Raw genomic sequence first — 18,129 nt, 5'->3', positions numbered from 1 at the left:
GTTTTGGTTTTTAAAACATAAATAAAAGGCATTGTCATTTGCAATGCGAATAGCTTAAACCCTCGCAAATGCGAGACCTATTGCATTGCAAATGCTTGTTTACAAGGAGGGGTGGGTGGGAGGCACAAATAAAGAAGGTTTGGGAGGCCCAAATAAAGAATGAAACTGCCTTTTGTGCTCACTCAGATCGTCTGTGTACTGTGCTATTTGTGAAAGACGGAGAGGGGGGGCGCGGGCAAAGCAAAAAGGAAAGACAAGGGGGCAGAGAGTCGGGCATTGTGAGTCAGCAACATTGAAACTGTATTTGAAAATAAATGCTGAGACAGAAGGAATTACAGAAGAAAGAAAATGCGACAAAAATAAATAAAAGAAAGTTCAATACAAAGAAAGACAAGCATTGGCCACGAAAGTCATCGCGATCACGATCGCTGTGAAAGCGAAAGTGATCGCGATGATGCAGAAAGGCGTTCATGAGTGCTGCTGGCTGGCCTAGCGCATGGCGGCTGCGCGCGTGCACGCTCACGTGCACGCAAGCGCTAGGCCAGCCAGCAGCACTTAAAAAACTCACATACAAAATGTCTCTCCGAGCCAGCGCATGCGCTGGGCTCAGCGAGACATAACAAAAATGAAAGGCGGGTTCCACTATGGGCTCCCTGCCTGAGATACAGTTATATATATAATTGTTTGACAGCAAGAGAGCCTTCATTACAGTTCTTCTTTAGTTTCTTTGACAAATAACCGAAGGTCTATAATGATGGCTCTCTTATCACCCACCGTCTTTAGACACGGGAAACAAAAGTGGATGGTATCGTTAGCAAAGGAACCTTAAATGCAGTTCGCCTTTCACTTCTCTGAAACGAATAACAATAACAAAAAAAAACCAGTCCTGGTGGCATTTATGCCAAGCCAAGGAAGGGAATGGTGGGTTCAGGGTGGTGGGGCACAAGGAGAGTAGACAAGGGGCGGGTAGGAGATTCAAATGGTGGACGTGGAACCAGGAGCCCACAGGAGATAGAGGGAGTGGTGTGAAGGAACAGACAGAAGGAATAGAGGAAGACCCATCGAAGGGATCTAGTAGGAGTGGACAGAGAAGGCTGTAGTTTCAAAGTAGTTCCTTATATAGTTCAATGCAAGCACTTGAGGGGAGGCAGAAGAATGTACTCAAGCAGCCAATAGAATTAGGTGAGAGATGGATATTCCATAGGGCTAAGCCAATACCCGAATGGCAAAATATCAAGCCAGTGGATGAAAGAGGTTGGTCCAAGAAAGCCAATAGCTCTGAGGGGCAAAGCGAAAGCCAACTGATTATATGTTGTAAGCAACTCAAACCTAAAAACCCTTTCCAACTACGCACACTCGTAATCATTCTGCCATTCAAACACGCCTTTCAAAGGCCTCAGATTTCGGTCTCTGCGTGACAGAGGTTCATTGAGTCTATTATGTGCTCTGATTTCTCCTCATCAACACATATTGATGTAATTTCCATAATGGAGACCAATCCTCAGTCTGAGAAGCCAAAAGATCAAACCCAAGCTTCCCCGCTTGATCAAGATGTGTGATCTCTAAACCCATGCCTTCTTGTGCTCTAGTTCCATTACAAGCTTTTAGAGACAATCTTAGTTGTACAGCGAAACTTTATAAACAAGCATTTGCAATGCAATCGGTCTTGCCTTTGGGTTCTTAAATGTGTTTAGCTATGCAGCACATTAGCCTGGGGGCTGAAACATCTTCTGTCGGGTCCTAATTCCGCTCTCTCAATAGATCAAAACTTGAATGCTTCGACGTAAATAATGATCAATATGTCTTAAAACTGGAAATAAGGATTGCTAAAGTGTGAAGTAAAAATGACTACTGCCCAAAAGTCATGTTTTCACCACACTCCCATACATATTAGGTTATCTGACATAGTTATATCCCCGCAGGACACCTCTTAAAAGGCCTAATGCATCAAAAATAAAGTAGTTGTCAGTCACTCGTCTGTGTACAACTCCTCTTCTGTAAGAGCTGTCCCTATCGCAACAGAAATCATGTAGTGTGGATGGTGGACTAAAGCAATTACATGCAGGATTTGAACTAGACAGAGGACAGTAAAATCATGTCCCGTCAGCCGTGCCTCCCCATCCTCCTCCCCTGCAGTGTTGTATTGAAGCACTACTGTACTGTGAATTATGAACTTGGACTTCTGTTTTTACACAAACTATTCAAGAGACTTATAATAAAAATTAGCACTGTCTTAGGTATTATCTCTTTCACAAAATGTCCTTCTTATAGCTGAAATTTTAAGTCCTCAGCATTTCATGAATACACTGGTATCAACTTTCATTGTAAAAATACTTGCATTGCTACCACATGTGGGATGAGTATCTTGTTGATATGTACTGGGCCAGCTACATTTGGGGACTAGGTCTGTGCTTTATAAATACCAGCCATAAAGTTAAAAGATAAAGAAAAACAGCCTACTAAAATGATTGCTTTACGTTACATTTTAAAACTCATTACACTGAGAGCACAGTGTATGGTGCAGTGCCAAATTCATCAAATGACTGTTATATGTACTAATACACAATTCAGATAACTTTGAAAGGTCATTACAAATTTTCAAACTACAGAACTGGGTCTCTAACTTTTGGGTTTTAAAACTTATTGCAAGCGTGGGCTTCGCCAAGATCCCAACCTACGTAACTGCCCCTTCTGCACCTGTGACTCTGAATCTTTTCACTACAGCTCTACACTTCTGTCTTTAGTACTGACCAAGGGGAAGCCAAAGCGTTTTTTGGTAGTGCAGCACACGGCAGGTATCGCTGTCCATGGCAGTGATGACATCATCCTCCTGGCACCTGGTGCGGTGACCTGGTGAAGCCTCCTTAAATATCATAGTCATTATTGAAATTATCTTGTCCACCTTACGACGAGTCTTAAAAAACAAGAGGAACATTTCCAAATTTTGAATGAAAGAACAATAATCCAAAATCCAGCACACTCAATGGCATGATGGCGTGACCCTTTAGAAACAAGCATTGAAAATGCAATAGGGCTCGCCTTTGATTAAGTTAAAGATATTTGCTTTGCTAATGGTATTGTATAGCAAAGCAAATGGCTTTAACTTAATGAAAGGCAAGACCAATTGCATTTTTAATGCTTGTTATCAGGTGGGCTGAAAAGCATTAAGACTAGCCTAGCCGTCATTGAATGGTTTCTAAGCGTTATTAGGCAAATAAGAACATCTTTACAGAGCTGCCATATAATAAGCAGCACCTTACTACGAATATACATATGGATAAAAAAAGTGTATCAGCCCTTCTCTACAGAGCTGACATGTATACAATTGGAGCTCAGCAGGACATTTCTGCAGGGCTGCCTTGCATATAATAGGAGTATTAGAGAATGGCTATGCAGGCCTAGCATTGCTATAGCAGTAGTATATCAGCACTAATCTCCACGGACATTATGGATTCAGCACAGAATATTTCTCTGCAGGGCTGTCATTCACGAATAGGAGCACAGAATAGTTCTCTGCTGCTATAGTCTGATTATATCTATATCAAGGACGCTGTGTTGTCCGAAACGCGTCATAACTGCTTTGTGCAAAGAATAAAAACTTTTTTGCCACCCATAATTGGAGTCCGGATCTCTCTTATCGCCGGCTGGAAGTTGAGAGAGCAAGCTTTGTCTATATATATATATATATCAGCTCTGAATCCCACACTCAAAGCGGGGCACTCGCAGGCAGGTGCAGACTTTACGGGTGTGGAATCCGCAAAAAATCTCTCGCTCGGTTCCTCTTTTTTCTCAAAGGAATGTCGCACTCACGGGGCGTTTTCAGCACACTTTATTTCAGAATGGCCAAATGACCAGCAACAAGCCAGCAACAGACGCGTTTCGGCAGAATGCCTTCTTCGATGTCACTGGCACATCGGAAACGCCATGTTTTTAACTCGCATTCACAGGTTAGAGAAAGGACTTATCCAATTGCTCCAAAGTAAGCGCCATCTTGCAATGTGTGAATTGCTATGTTCTCTAATATATGAACACATAAACATTTAAACATATAAGCATTTCGCCGTGGATCGGCCATAGCACATACATTAATAACGTTTTTTTCTTCTCTCTTTATCCCAGCATTACCTGTCGCCGTAGATCGGCCATGGCACACATATTCAAAAAAAGGGAGACTTTTTCTCTATATCCTAACTTTTGTGCAATTGATTCAATTTCGCCGTGGATCGGCCATGCCCTTTCTACATACCTCAGCTAAACGAGTTTACATTTCCATATTAGCATGATGACAATTCTGTATACTATTACTTTGTAAATTCATTTTCAAGTTCTTTGCGATACTAAATCGCTGCAAGACAGTTTCAGATATCGTTTCATATATGCGATTTTGCTTATATATATATATATATATATATATATATATATATAATCTACTGGCGGTCGCCAGTAGATAGTTATAGTTAGGACCTATTTTTCATAGGAAATCCGCAACATTCTATTGGAAATTACTTTGGCGCCGGTTGACGAATCTTTGCAAAATTTTCCAAACTTTTGGCCAGCTCTGCTCTGCTCCTACCCTGATAGTTTCGTGGTGTTTCGTCAAGCGGCGGCCGAGAAAAAAGGAGGGTCCCAAAACGTGTTTTCCCCATGCAATTTCCTATAGGATCTGTTGTCGCAGCTACAGCCCGAACCGCTGAACGGAATGACACCAAATGTGGCAAAGAGGTAGTCCTCAGTTCAGACTTGTGCCTTTTGCATAAATGGTGTGAATCTGTTCAGTAGTTCCTGAGAAAATTAGAGTTAAAAGTACATATATATCTATGGCCGGGGAGGATCCACGCACCCTATGCGCACCCTGAGCGCACCCTCCCCGAACTGAGCGCGCACCCTCCCGATCGCACGCTGAATGCTAATTGGCTGTTGAGTGTCTGTCTACATTCGAAACCAGGAACTGTTGGCGGCCATTTTCTGCCTCGGTAGAAGCGAGGCTGAAGAAGCAACGGGAATAAGTGTGTAAAACATATAAAGGGGGCAGAGTGGAAATACTCTGACCCTCTAGAGGTGCGTAGGGGGTCCCAGAAGGACCCCCTTGGGCCCCCTTTTTTTGTGCGCGCATCCTATCTCGTTTGGTGCACGGATCCTCTTGCATTGGGTGCGCGGATCCAAGGAAAACAAAATTGAAAAAAGACAAGAAATCATTGGTTGTATGACAACTTTCTACACTGAAAGGTAGGGTGTATATTTCTGTTTTTTAAACGCATGATTCTTATTGGTTAACAAAAACTGATTGTAAGGAACATTATATATGATAAGCTGATATGTTGAAAAGTCAAGCACACTTGCTGTCTTGTTTAGCAACATTGTGTGCTGAACTTGTGACCTGTGTGCTCAGTACATTGTTCCATGACCTGTTTCTATGGTAACAGGCAGAAGGCAGATTGGGGCAAGGGTTGAAATATATTTCATTTGGAAAGGGTTGAAATGTTTAACCAATAGAAATGTGTGTTTGCTTTTGAATTTATGAGTGAAAGATTGTGATTTGATGTTTACATGTATATGTGTGGAAAATGAAAGGGAAACTTTGCCATTCTTTGTTTTTGCTGAGAGGTGCACAGTGCAGAGATTCTGTATAAGAAAATCTGGTGTGTGACTGATATCTGGTGTGTGACTGATATACTTCTTAATCTACAAAACAACTTGAAAAGTGAGTTATTTAATTGTGACGGGATGTATGTAGACTATTTTGATTTTAATCAGACTAATGTATTTCTCCTGCTAAAGTGTAGGGAGTACTTTTTTTCTCTACAATCTTATTGACAGTGTGTGTGCATGTAGAAACCATTCTGTGATAAGCATTTGTGTTTTTCATGTGTTTGCAGACAGATAACTGTGCTGTTTTTATATTTTGGTAGAATTAGAAACCAGTCATTGTTTATGAATTTGTGAATTGAGTTATGTTTCTATACTAAAATGTAGTACTCCTTCTAGATGAAGAAATGTGTTTTGGTATAGTGCAAGGGATAGTGTTGTTTGTCTAGAATCACACAGTGAGTATGTGTGCATTTGGGAACCATTGTAAGAGAAGCATTTGGTAACATTGTGTATTTGCTGACAGATAACTGTTTTAAAACCTGTCATGTTGTCAAGTTTTAGTAGCATTAGAAGCCAATCTTTGCTTATGCATTGATAAAATAAGTCATGCTTTGACACTAATGTGCTGTACTTTAATATGTAGATTGTGTGTAGTCTCCTTACCCCTTGCATAGTAGTGAATGAGTTTTTGTAAGCTGCTAGGGATAGTGTTGCTTGTCTAGAATCACACTGAGTCTGTGTGCATTTGGGAACCACTGTGAGAGAAGTATTTGGTAACATCATGTATTTGCTGACAGATAACTGTTTTAAAACCTGTCTTGTTGTCAAGTTTTAGTAGCATTAGAAGGCAGTTTTTGCTTATGCTTTGATTAAATGAGTCAGGCTTTGACACAAAAGTGCAGTCCTGAAATATGTAGATTGTGTGCAGTTCCCTTACCACTTCCACAGTAGTGAATGAGTTTTGGTAAACTCCTAGGGATAGTGGCGCTTGTCTAGAATCACACTGAGTCTGTGTGCATTTGGGAACCACTGTTAGAGAAGCATTTGGTAACCTCGTGTATTTTCTGACAGATAACTTTTTTAAAACCTGTCATGCTGTCAAGTTTTAGTAGCATTAGAAGCCAGTCTTTGCTTATGCGTTGATTAAATGAGTTATTCTTTGACACAAAAGTGCAGTCCTGAAATATGTAGATTGTGTGCAGTTCCCTTACCACTTCCACAGTAGTGAATGACTTTTGGTAAACTCCTGGGTATAGTGGTTGTTGTCTAGAAATTGGAATCACACTGTGAGTCTGTGTGTATTTGGGAACCACTGTGAGAGAAGCATTTGGTAACATCGTGTATTTTCTGGCAGATCACTCTTTTAAAACCTGTCATGTTGTCAAGTTTTAGTAGCATTAGATGCCAGTCTTTGCTTATGCGTTGATTAAATGAGTCATGCTTTGACACTAATGTGCTGTACCTAAATATGTAGATTGTGTGCAGTACCCTTACCTCTTCTAGACTAGTGAATGAGTTTTGGTAAACTCCTAGGATAGTGTTGCTTGTCTAAAATCACACTGTGAGTCTGTGTGCATTTGGGTAAGGATTGTGATAGAAGCATTTGGTAACATTGTGTATTTGCTGACAGATAACTGTTTTAAAACCGGTCATGTTGTAAAGTTTTAGTAGCTTTAGAAGCTATTCTTTGCTTATGGATTGATTAAATGAGTCAGGGTTTCACACTAAAGTGCAGTACCATGTACTATTCTCTTCACTGTGCCAGAACTGAAAATTTAAAAGTTTTACCCAGGCACTGTCCTAGCAGTAGTCTGATGATGTAGTTAGTTTCCAAGTACTCATGTTGTGAACCATACATTACCACATAGACTGCTTCAAATGTCTATGCAGTATGCATGCAGTCTTCTAACATACTATACACTTGTCTTTCACACCTTCAATTCCCTAGTTAGTATCCATACAGTCCAGCAAACATCCTGTCACTCCCTTTGCACTCCTCTAGTGACCCATTCAGTACCAAGTAATAATCCATTCACTGCGCCAAAAGCCAACCACTTATAAATTCACCCAGGCACTCTCCTTGCTGTACTCTAATCATTCCGTCAGTACCCAAGTACTCATGCAGTGAGCCAGGCCTTAGCACATAGACTGCTTGAAATGCCTATTCACTATGGATGCAGTCCTCTAATCACCTACACAGTTGTCTGTCACACCTTCAATTCCCCAATCAGTATTCATACACTTCTAGCAAACACCCTGTCACTCACCCAGTGTGTCTCCTTATAGTACTGTAATCATCCAGTCAGTTAGCATGTAGTCTTTTAGTGAGGTAGGCTTTAGGGCATGAACTGCTTCGAAGTAGTATGCACTATGCATGTAGTGTTTTAACCATCGTCACACTTGTGGTTCAGGGCTATAGTTTCTTAGTCAGTTTTTATATAAAATGTGTTTGTACAGTAATGGAATAGTATAAATTTGAAAGTTATTAATATACATTTATTTGTGATTCTTTTTTACAGATACTGTTTTTCAACGTAAAAATAGAGAAATCATGCCAGAAAAAAAAAGAAAAAGAAAAGAAACTCAGAAGGGCGCAGGAGCAGGAGTGTTTCTCATCCGTTTGCACTTTTCTCGTGCAAGATTGTTCGGATGAAGGGTCCTTAGGTGTTTCATCATACTTGCCGTGCCGTACGAGTATTTCTTGATAGGATCCCCTCGCGACAGAACTCTTTTGCAAATCTTGTACGTGACCAAGGTGGTATTGGTCTTTGTTTGCCCCTCGGGAAAAGTAAAACATTTCCACACCACTGGAGAAAAGCGTTGTGGGCGTGGTGCCTTCTCCAAAAATGTATCCTCAGATTCGGTGAATATTTCAAAGCGGCAACATTTACAGTTTTTGTAAGTTGAACTTATAAAATGTTGTTAGCCGTAAGCATTTTATATATATATGTGATTTGTATCTTGTGGTATTTTGCTGAGACTAGCATGTTTTTTTTTTAACAATCTTTCTGATTGTTTTTTTTTTGCCCGCTGTTAAGTGATGAGTACGATTGAAATCACTATTTTTAGTGAAATTCAATATATTCTGAGAACAGCAAAAAAGTCAAACAAATTACTTTGTGGAAATTATGCTGTGTTGTAAAAAATGTATTATTACATGTTATAATTTTTTTTCTTCTTTTCTTTCACAGATCCACATTTTAAAATAAGCAATTTGTATGAATTTAGATTGCAATGAAAATCTGAAAAAAATGTATACCATTTTTTATTGCTATTACTGTGAAGGTAAGTTTAACTAAGTCTCAATATGCAGAATGAGGAGGTCTGCAAGAAGCTACAAAGTTGAAACACGTTTGTAAAAACACTCTGTTTATACCTATGTAGTTTTGAAATCTGACCATAATCAGATATCATGTGACCTGCAAAAAAAGAGATTTGAGGGGTTCATAATATTTCTCATTGTAGCTATTGAAGGACCGCAATCATTTCAATCATTCTTCTTTGAACATCTTTGCAGACAAAACTCTGTGCTTACCTTCTATCATTCGCAAGGAATTTTAAAACTGGAAATATGTCACTTTTTGTAACATAGTTATTGCGCAAGACACTCTTTCATATTTACAAAGAGAGGAAAAGGCACTCTGTGCACTTTTTATACTCCATGTAAATACAACCTCATTATGCACACCAGTTTGCGTTGAAAGGGTGTTCTATAAGTGTTGTTGTGCATGATTGCACTGAATACTCATAGAACAAGACACATGTCTAGATTTATCATAAATCATGAATCTCAATATGTGTGTGAATGCTGCACCATTCTAAAATTGGTGTAGGAAAGCACAACAAGGAGAATTGTTTTCATTTCTTCACATTTTTATATCTTCAATGCATGCTACAATGCTCAGCATACATTGAAGGAGAAAAATGCCTTTACTGATTGTTTTTGTGCAGGAAGGTATGTCTTCCTGCACAAAAACAAACAGCACATGACACAGATATCCTTGCACTATGGTGCAAGGGTGCCTGTGTCACCACATGGCTTCAGTTTAAGCAGCCGTGCAGAGAGAAGCATAGATTTGCAACATATTTATGTACATATGTTGCATCCCTGTGCTTTGGATGTACTACAGCACACTGCAGTTAAAGAGGTTACTGTGTGATGCTGCAGCACTTCCTCATACTTCTGCACGTATACATTCACCATACGCTACTAATGCATTCCTTCAGTCAATTACATACTACACATACGTTCATCTAAACTTTCACACACTAACAAAGAAATTTAGCTCTTTTTTAAACCAGGAAAGTTAGTTCTTACAAGAACTTTATTTTTTTTTCTTCTTTTTTTTTTTTTTTTTTCCATCAATTTTGTGATTTTTTTGGATTTTTTGGAGAAAAAAACCCCAAAAAACAAAACAGGAGGAACCAAACAATGAACTTCAGGGAACAATAAAAAAAAAAAAAACAGCAAATGTGACTTTCTTGCCGGCGGCAGATCAGATCGATCGACTGCTCACCGTAGCACAAAGTCGCATTGCACTTAGTGCAGAGCACTTTTAAATATTGAAATTGAGGACGTATGTCCAAGTTTTGGGCTGATGGATGCTCTCTTGAAGTGCTCGGCTGCGATGATGTGGAAGGCGCAGGAGTGTTTCTCATCCGTTTGCACTCTTCTCGTGCAAGATTGTTTGGATGAAGGGTCCTTAGGTGCTTCATCATACTAGCCGTGCCGCACAAGTATTTCTTGTTAGGATCCCCTCGCGACAGCACTCTTTTGCAAATCTTGCATGTGACCAAGGTGGCATTGGTCTTATTCTGCCCCTCGCGAAAAGTAAAAAGTTTCCACACCACTGAAGAAAAACGTTCTTTGCGTGGTGCCTCCTCCAAAAATTCATCCTCAGATGTATGAGGAGATGCAGGTGATGCCTGCTGCCCTGAAGCCATTTTTAGTTGAAAAAAGTTAGAGCTAAGTGTAAACTTAGTCTAAAAATTATTCTCCTCTGCAAAGAGATGCTCCTCCAAAGAAGGTCAAAGAAGAATGATTGAATTGGGTGGGGTCTTTCAATAGTTAGAACAGGAAGTGTAATGAACCAATCAAATCTCTTTTTTTGCAGGTCACATGGGATCCGTGCACCCTGCGCATACTCAGCACGCACCCAGCGTGCATCCGCAAAATTGAATTAAAAAAAATTATAGGATTAGATGTGAAAATATATTAGTTTTAAGACTAGTTTAGAGTTTGTCTTCAATTAATATTCACATAAAATACATATATATATGTTTTTTTAAATGTTAAATATTTTGCATGATCCGCGCACCTACCGCGTCATAGACGCAGATGACGCATCGCGGAAGCGCGTAAACATCGCGTTACGTACATCGAACGTGTCGCGTATAGGCTGGGAGTCGCGTACCTGTCGCATTGCGATCGCGCACTAAACACGTACCCAACGCATACCATGCGCGGATGCTAACACGTAGGGATTGAGAACGGTGCGCATGGGGTGCGCGGATCCAAAAAAATGGAAAAAAATATATAAAATAACGTTTTGAACATATAGTTAAAGAAATATTTTTTAAAATATAAAATAATATGTTTGAAAAACCCAATAAAAACAAATAATATTTTTTAATTTTTAAATGAATTAATTAAAAAATTTTTTTTAAAAATGGTGATAAAAAAGAATTTCAAAAAAACATAATTAATGAAATTGACACACTGAATTTGAAAAATATAGAAATCCAATGAAAATCATTAAACATGATATCTTTAGAGATAAGTTATAGATAGGAATTAGCATTTAAAAAACCTTTGAAATTCACTGAAAAAACTATAGGTTTCATGCACGTTATAGTTAGGAATTGGCATTTAAAAAACCTTTGAAATTCACTGAAAAAGACAAAGGTTTCAGGGGCGTTATAGTTAGGAATTGGCATTTAAAAAACCTTAGAAATTCACTAAAAAAAACATAGGTTTCAGGGGCATTATAGTTAGCTGGACATTTCCCTCATACAAAACCCTAGAAATTCCCCTGTTATAGTTAGTTCAGCTAACTATAACTCGCACCCCCGCAATGCACTGCTGATGATGTCACATATTACATCACTCATGACATGGTCAGCGACATCACCGATGAGATCTCAAATGACATCACTGATGACATCACTGATGACGTCATCCATGTGATAAATTAGTGCATCTTCTCACACCCTAATATAACCTTTGATACACCGACTCAAAATTTCAGACGGCCATTTTGAAAACCATAGATACTCCAATACAAATAACTACACACCCACTCATTGACTCTTAGGTCTACATACATCTCCACTCACTCACCTGTACAGTCACTCATACTTACAGTCACTCTGTACAGGACTATCATATGCATTTATACACCTATATAGACACTCACACACCGCCAATCATCCATTGAGGTACTGACACATCTAGTCAGTCGTGCAAATAATTAATCAGAGTCCAATTTACTCACCTATACAGTTAAACACACTCAAGTTCACTTACTCATAAAAATACTAACAAATTCTGACACTCTTATACAATTACTGATACAAGCACACACTCATCCATACAACCACTCCCAAAATCACACAGTCTCACATATAGATAGTTATATACTCTTACACACATATACAGTGCGTTTCACATATGTAGTTCCTGACTCATGTACAACTGAGATATACATTCAATCACTAACACACCCTTACATACAGTCACCCAACCATACAGGCCATCACAGATGCACTCTTAAAACCATGCACCCACTGAATCACCCACTCACACATCTATGCACAGAGTCACACACACCCTACCCACACAAACACTCAGGCACCCATACAGATACTCAGACAACCAATCAATAACCCATATAGACACTCATATAGCTATTCACAAAACCATGCAGCCACTTATACACCAACACACAGACACATACAGACATTCACACAGTTTAGTCACTAGTCTGCAGTAAGATACATTTAATGACTCACTTATAGAGTCAGTTACGCACCTAGAAAATCACCCATTCACACACTTATACACCCACTCATTCTTCCATAGGCCTTTCACTATAAATATATAAAACATATTTAAACTTTACAGAAACACACAGTCACTGGATGACGTCATCAGTGATGTCATCAGTGATGTCATTTGAGATGTCATGAGTGATGTCATCAGTGATGTCACTGACCATGTCATAAGTGATGTAATATGTGATGTCATCAGCAGTGCATTGCGGGGGCGCGAGTTATAGTTAGCTGAACTAACTATAACGGGGGAATTTCTAGGGTTTTGTACGAGGGAATTGTCCAGCTAACTATAACGCCCCTGAAACCTATGTTTTTTTTAGTGAATTTCAAAGGTTTTTTAAATGCCAATTCCTAACTATAACATGCATGAAACCTATGGTTTTTTCAGTGAATATATATATATATATATTTGTACTTCGCTGCATTATTGAAAAATGGTGATAATTATGAACAAAAAAATGATAACTAACTGCCCCTTTAAAACTGGAAGCATTGACGGTTGTCCTTTCTCAATGTCTCATGAGTTACTTTATATTTGAAATCAAACAAACCCACTGAGATCACAGCAAGCGGCATATGATTAAGAGTCGTAAAACTCGAAACGCGTCATGCCTGTTGTTCTTCGAATAAAGAATCTTGTCAAGCACTGTCGGTGTGGCCCATATTGCATTGCTGAAGAAGCGCGTTTTCTTTGGGATATATATATGTATGCTAACCTTGCCGATACGCTCTTTTTGTAACCATGGAAGCCTTGCATGAAAGTGCTGATATGCTCCTATAGGATGCATATTGATTCTGCAGAGATGTACTGCTTTAGCCTGATTATACACATGGTGGCCTTGCGGGAAAGTGCTACAACACTCCTATTATAAGCATGACACCTTTGCAGAGAAGTGCTGATATGGTCTTATGAAGTGCATGTAGATCCTGCAGAGAAGTGCTGATAGACTCCTATTGTAATCATGACAGTCTTGCGCTGAGTGCTTCTACTAGATCAGGGGTACTCACAAACTTTCTCTTGGGGGCCAAATTTACAGTGTGGTTTGTGGCCGAGGGCCGCACCTTGGGGGCGGGGTCATTGGGGGAGGGGGCGGGGCTAGAGCAACAAAAAAAACCTGTGACCATGAGGTGGAACACAGGTCCCTGCAGCGGACGCCTTCGTCCATTGAGCCACCATACCCGGCATACGCATATCTCTCTCTCTCCCTCTCTCTATCTCCCTCCCTCCCTCCTCCATCTCCCTCCCTCCTCCGTCTCCCTCTGTCCTCCGTCTCCCTCTCTCCTCCGTCTCTCTCCCTCTCCCTCCGTCTCCCTCCCTCCTCCATCTCCCTCCCTCCTCCGTCAACCTCCCTCTCTCCTTCTAGCCGTCTCCCTCCCTCTCTGTCTCCCTCCCCCTCTCTCCCTCTCCCTCCCTCTCTCTCTCTCCTTCCCTCTCCATCTCTCTCCGTCTCCCTCCGTCCTCTGTCTCCCTCCGTCCTCCGTCTCCCTCCCTCTCCGTCCGTCCTCCGTCTCCCTCCCTCCTCCGTCTCCCTCCCTCCTCCGTCTCCCTCCCTCTCTCTGTCTCCGTCCCTCTCTGTCTCCCTCCTTCTCTGTCTCTCTCTCTCCCTCCCCGTCTCCCTCCCTCTCCCCGTCTCCCTCTCTCTCCCCGTCTCGCTCTCTCTCTCCGTCTCCCTCTCTCTCTGTCGCCCTCCCTCTCCGTCTCCCTCTCCGTCTGTCTCTTTGCCTCTCTGTCTGTCTCTGCCTCTATCTGTCTGTCCCTGTCTCTACCTATCTGTCTCAATCTGTCCCTGTCTCTGTTAGTCTCTATCTCTATCTGTCTCTGTCTGATTCTGTCTTTCCCTACTGCCCTCTGTCACCCTCTGTCCCCTTACCCGACTCTCATACCCTGCTGTTCTCTTGTCATTCTAATCCTGCAGAAAAGGGCCGCTATAGACTAATTATATAAATTGTGGTATTGCAGAAAAGTGTTCATATAATCCTATTGTAAGCATGATAGACTTGCAGAAACAGTTTGCCATGGTCTTACAAGATGCATGTCGATCCTGCAGAGAAGTGCTGAAGCATGTGGGATATAATCCCACTTGGTGTACATTTTTAAACTATTACAAGTTTTGGGACTACATGGGGGAAGTTCCAGTATTAGTTTATAGAAGGCCTAAGTGACATGCCATAGCTCTTCAGTAAAGTGCTGGTATGCGTACTCTGGATACCTAGTACCAGCACTTCTGTACTTCGATTGAAAGCCCTGAAAGTTCAGAGGGAATTACGGGAAAAAGTGCAACCTGGAATACAAAAACGCACACTTTGGGGTGAAACTAAGCGAAACATGAATACTGATGCACACCAGCGCAAATAAACGAAAGTTAAAGCCGGACATCGTATGAGGTGAAGCTCAGAAGAAGCCTGCTATTTTACACAGTAACCGACATAGAAGGCACACACAGACCCACGTCTCACCCCCTTTACCCAGTGCACGCCAGGTGAAGTCACTTGTTTACTTACTACACTTGCTGTCATAGTTACGCACAGTTGTAACTCAGTGAACAGATGTGCTGTTACCACATTCGCCGGGCCTCAAAGTATCGACCTGGAAGGATGAAAAAAGCTGCCAGCCCTGCGACATACAAAGCTGTGACCTGTTGGTCCATATAGGTTTCCGCAGCAGATGCATTCACCCACAGAGTTACCCCACGGCTACGCTACTTCTAGAAAACAGAGAAAAATGTGCCTCTTACCAGACCAGTACGCGCTCGGCTGCGTGTTTTCCAGTGACCCCAGTGTGACCAGTCTGGTTCCTGTGTGGCTGGACACTGCATGTGGGGTGCATAGTAGGAAGGAACTGGGAGTCTGGCAAATAGAAGGGACGCTTCCGTCTCCACTGCACCCGGGTCCCTCCTCGCAACCACCCCGCAAGCACCGCTGCACAGAGGCGAACACGGACTGGCGCAGAAGAAGGGCTCAGCCATAAGCTCTGGGTTTCCTGGTCGTTTCCGGCCAATCCACGAGCGCTTCGCTGGCGCCAAAGAATTCACGTGTCTTTTTTTCTTCACAAAACTATGCAACTTCCACAGCCCCTCCTCCTCAAGCATAAACAAGCTGTCGCCACGCAAAGGAATTACAAAGTGAAAGCGCGTTGTGCCTGCCTCCTTTTGGGACGGAAAATTATGAAACTTCTACAGCCCCTCCTCCTCAAGCATAAACAAGCTGTCACCACGCAAAGGAATTTCAAAGTGAAAGCACGTTGTGCCTTTCTCCTTTTGGGACGGCCCATCCAGACTGGATCAAGGCTTGTTTATATAACACGCCTCGTGAAGATAAGAAAGTGCTTCACGACAGGCGTAAACCTAGCCATCCAGTCCGGAGAGGCCGTCCCAAAAAGCCAAAGGGAGGCAACCCAGAAAGCTCATTTCCAATGGCAGGCCACCGTTTACCATAAGCGGTGAAGCCAGCCAATGGAAATGAGGGGCGGGGCTTCAAGCCCTCTACTGAAACTCCTCATTAGCAATAAATCTCGCCAAACGAGCTGCGCATGTGCGCAGCAACGCTAGGCGAGACCTAAAAAAAGCCAAAAGGTTTGATGTAGCAACCTTTCTGCGCCTGTGTGCAGTGATACTTTGAAGAGCTCAATGCTTGAAAAGGATCATCACAGTAATTAAGCAAGAAGACTAACACCTTATGCTACAAACAACAATTAGCAAAGATGCAAAATTGCCAAGAATACAGTAAAAACACCTTTGGGTCCTGGGTCTCTTTCCATGCTTATAGTGAAAATGTCTGCAAAACCGACCTACACTATTTTGTAATAAAGACATTACATACTGCCTGGTTATAAAAGAAAATGGCGTTCCTTTTGTGCCATTTATATCCAGTCTTACACACGGGACAGATCTTGTTTCCTGGTATTTTTTTGCAGGTTGAATACTACGTACTGGGGATGGGAAGTGGCTCTCTTGTTGTCTTGAATATATTCTCTTCCAAGACATTTTTAATGCATGTATGGAGTCCTTAACTAAAGAAACGGTAGCTATCTGTCCCCTATACATAAACATCTTACACCAAGATGTAGTCTTGCATGCTCGAACTATCTGACTTATTCAAAAGCAGCATTGTTCACCGAAATGGGGAAAACTGATACTGCTTACCAAAGCAGGCTAATACATTTTTTTTTTAAAAAGCTGTGTTTGAGACATGTTATTGTCTAAAATTGGGTCTTACTGACTAGCAGGGATGTAGGAAAAAGAAACTTTGTGCACAACTGCTTTGTATGTCCAAACTATTACTTAAAGAGAAGTCTCACTACAAAGCACACTATCAACTAAAGCTGATCTGGTATGGTTGCATTTTACCAGTTTCTACCCCTGTTCGCCAACTAGGCATACTTCACAAAGTGACATGGCTCCAGGATCACAATAAATACATTTGTAAGATTTTTACTAGCCTGACACTTGGAAACACAACAAATCTAAATTATGATGGCTTTGCAACTGCGTTTCCTCTGAATTAAAGAACATGTACTAGTTTTATTTTGCCTACGCACTCCCCTCTACTAAGAAATATCAAGCACAGTTCTGCTTTATGGCAGACTTTTTGCTGTTCTGCTCTAATAGAATCTGTGCACAGTCCAGTTCTATGACAGCGTTGGCTCTAGGAAACGCTGTGGCTGTGCACAGCCCCACCCCAGAAAAGTTGCTTCATGCAGTCCTGATCTCAGAAATGGTACAAGCTGTCTCACTCGAGGAACCGTGGCAACAAGCCTCACATTAAAAGAGTTGCAGGATTTACCCACACACTGAATAAATTGTTCAGTTGCAAGAGTTTGTAAGGTTTGGCACGGTCCACATTGTAAATACAGACTTTTTTTTACCAGCTTGCGAGAAGATACAAGTCTTTACCTGTGCGCCTCCAGAGCTTTGGAGATGTTGATATTGGAGACCACATCGCCATAAACTAGCAGAAAGTCAGAGCGCATCAAGGATTTGGCATCCACATCCCTCAGGACATTGCCAAGTGATCGATACAGCTCAGAGGTCACCATGTGCACCACATATGGTGAAGTTGGGCGGCACTACTTTGATTTCCTGTTAGAAAGACAAGGAAAGGCAAGTACAATATATGTATAGACATACATATATGCTGGTTATCGTGATGGTCATTAGAAATCGCATTTGGAAACAAAGCACAGAGGCAATGTGGAAGTATCTTATACAGTGTGAGCTGCAGGCCTGTCAAGATTCTCCTGGCAGACCAAAAAGAGGGCTAGAGAGCATTGAAAATTCCTTTATCACCCTGTGTGGAGCCAGTCATACTACTGTCTTCACAACCTTATTCAAAATGTATTCATTAGGTTAGAAAATGCTGTCTTGCTATTTCAAGCAAATACCTTCTGGTTGCTCTGGAGGTGCATTCCCCCCCTCCCCCCCCCCGCAGTATGCAAATGAAGTAGTCCTACTGGCATGCCCTCTCTGTGGCTATAGCTGAACAATTTCC

The 18,129-nt window shown here is 41.4% G+C and overlaps 1 long non-coding RNA gene across 7 annotated transcripts in view; it reads right to left on the bottom strand.

The window, feature by feature from the left end:
• The window catches only part of LOC146810698 (uncharacterized), a 330,854-nt gene that overhangs the window by 171,292 nt on the left and 141,433 nt on the right, over positions 1–18,129 (bottom strand). For 6 of the 7 annotated variants that reach the window (XR_014965722.1, XR_014965725.1, XR_014965719.1 and 3 more), the window contains one exon: positions 17,535–17,720. The exons of the other annotated variant lie outside the window; for it this stretch is intronic. This is a non-coding gene — a long non-coding RNA (uncharacterized LOC146810698). The remainder of the gene's footprint in view (positions 1–17,534; positions 17,721–18,129) is intronic. 7 annotated transcript variants of the gene reach the window in all.

Source organism: Triturus cristatus, chromosome 7, assembly GCF_964204655.1.
Source record: "Triturus cristatus chromosome 7, aTriCri1.1, whole genome shotgun sequence".
NCBI classification, from domain to species: domain Eukaryota; kingdom Metazoa; phylum Chordata; class Amphibia; order Caudata; family Salamandridae; genus Triturus; species Triturus cristatus.
The sequence above is the reverse complement of the archived record's forward strand: the minus strand, read 5'-3'. Positions and strand labels throughout refer to the sequence as shown.